The sequence below is a fragment of the Oryzias latipes genome, chromosome 12 (genome assembly GCF_053564925.1).
Source record: "Oryzias latipes strain Hd-rR chromosome 12, Olatipes_Hd-rR_3.1".
In the NCBI taxonomy this organism is placed as follows: Eukaryota; Metazoa; Chordata; class Actinopteri; order Beloniformes; family Adrianichthyidae; genus Oryzias; species Oryzias latipes.
In genome coordinates this window covers 34928504-34930688 of record NC_136248.1, presented here as the reverse complement: position 1 = coordinate 34930688, position 2185 = coordinate 34928504, and the positions used below count along the sequence as shown (strand labels likewise).

At 46.1% G+C, this 2185-nt stretch overlaps 1 long non-coding RNA gene across 1 annotated transcript; it reads right to left on the bottom strand.

Annotated features, from left to right (window-relative positions):
• Positions 1-1595: 1595 nt before the first annotated feature.
• On the bottom strand, positions 1596-1874 carry LOC144996450 (uncharacterized). Its single transcript, XR_013659393.1, has 2 exons — positions 1749-1874; positions 1596-1645 (listed from the first exon to the last, which is right to left on the bottom strand). It is a non-coding gene; the product is annotated as an uncharacterized LOC144996450 (long non-coding RNA).
• Between the last annotated feature and the right edge of the window lie 311 nt (positions 1875-2185).

The following is a 2185-nucleotide window of genomic DNA, read 5'->3' as shown; positions in this document are numbered from 1 at the left end:
TTTGTTGCTGTTGCTGCTTCATAAGGCTGATCATTTCTGCATTTGGATCCACAACCGGCTTAGCTGTAACCACGTTTACATTCTGGACCTCCTTTTCCCCCTCAACCTGACACACATCAGCTCTACGTCGGCTGTAAGACGCAGTCGCGTCCCCATCCTCCCACAGCAAAGCTTCCTTTCGTAGGTTGAAAAACGAGATGGCAGAATCCTGGCGGATGATGCGCTTTAACTCCCGTCTCAGAACCGAATCCCGCACATTCTCAGCAAACTGATCCCGCAAGGCAAAATCACTACACCAAGTGTAATTTACTTCACAGCGGTTGATTTCATCAATGATTGCCATGAGCGCGTGTGAGTACTCACGGATCGTTTCCCCGTCACGTTGTTTTCTATCAAAGAAAAGTTTCTGCAGGCGAGTCAACGAAGAAGGCTGTCCATAAATTTCTTTTAGTATCGCCAGCACACAATCCGGGTCGGCCCTTTCTGCAGAAGACCGGTATTTTATTTCCTGCTTGGCCTCGCCCCCAAGATGGTCATATATATACATTGCCTTCTCGCTCTGCTGAAAATGACGGAAACTTAACACCGAGTTAATCTCATCCAGCCATTCATAAAAGTCCGCACACGAACCCCCGGAAAAAGTGCGGCATTTCTTCTCCTTAGGGAGGTAAATGACACAGTCCTTCGGCCCAGTTGATGACGAACCACCTGCTGCTCCGTCCAATTGGGACGCCGCCGCCGAACCAGACCCAGCGGGTGAAGCTTCCTGCTCCCGCAGCTTCTCAGTCAACGCGTCATTCATGTTCCGCAAGGCGTCCATGGTCGCTTTGTCCACAGCTATCCGGTCTTTCAAGGCCTGCAGCCAGTGTTGCCAGATCTGAGCGACAGTTTCCAGCCCAAACTCATCGTAAAACCCGCCCACCTCAATAAAAACAAGCCCAAATCTCAACCTAGCAAAAACCTAATGTTGAACGTAAAAGTATAGCCGTAGCCTAATAAAAAATGACGCAATAATAATAAATTATTATATAATAAGTCTGTTATAATAATTTTTTTTATAAAATAAGTACAGAAAATCCAGTTATAGGTTTCTCGTATCGTGTACTCTAGATGGCTTTTGATGGCGCCCCCCTCTTTCTGCCACTGCCAGTTGCTGGACCACAACTGGCAGCTAGGCTATATATTAATTAGTATACTTTTACTTAATATTTTAAATAATAAGAAAAATAATAATAATGACAATAAAACCGCTAAATATTTTGAAAAGCAGCCCAAATTTTATAGACCCGCCCAATGCCAATTTTACCCGCCCAACATAACCAAAAGAAGCCCAATTGGGCGGAAACCCGCCCAATCTGGCAACACTGCCTGCAGCTCCGCTCGCAGCTCCTCCATGACGACAGCGGCAAAGGGAATCCCCGGAATCCCGTGATGACGTCAGCCACCGAACACCTGATCCAGCCGCTGCTTTGGTTTACGTGTCAGACTCCGGCCGCCTCCACTCCGTAACGCAACGATCCTGCTCACAGCGCCAAATGTAGCCGGTTCCTCCGCAGGTGCGTGCCACGACGGCAGAAACAAGAGCGAAGACAATAGAAAGGTTCAAGCCCTTTTATTTTTATATTGTCAAACCAAAGCAGCGGCACTGCAACCAAAAGATGATGACATACAATAATGTGACATACACAAAGGAAGAAACAGGTGAAACATTAAACACACTAAACATGAATGTGAGAACAAACACATACCAGAGACAGCAACTCCACGACACACCGCAAAACCGGAAACGGCCAAGTGTTACATCCCACACACACACCTGCTCTCCTTATATATTGTATCACGCCCCCCGAACCAAATCCCCATTGGTCACACTGTTATTATGGCTATTGTTCTTATGGTTCTTATTACTGTTTTATGATGATTATTATTATTACTTTAACCCCTGGTCCTGTTTCTAACCCTAACCTTTAGTTTAATCTGAACCCTAATCCCAACCCTTAATCAGTTATTAGACATTTAAATAATCTTAAACATAAAGCAATAACATGGTTGGAAGGAAAAGGTTTTGTTTCACGTGTCTTTTTGCCTGGTTAGCAGTATGCATGCAGGGGAGGGGCTTAGAACGCACAGGGCCCATGGCTCAGGACACGCAGGGCCCATGAGGCCGACGCGTGCTCCTTGGTAA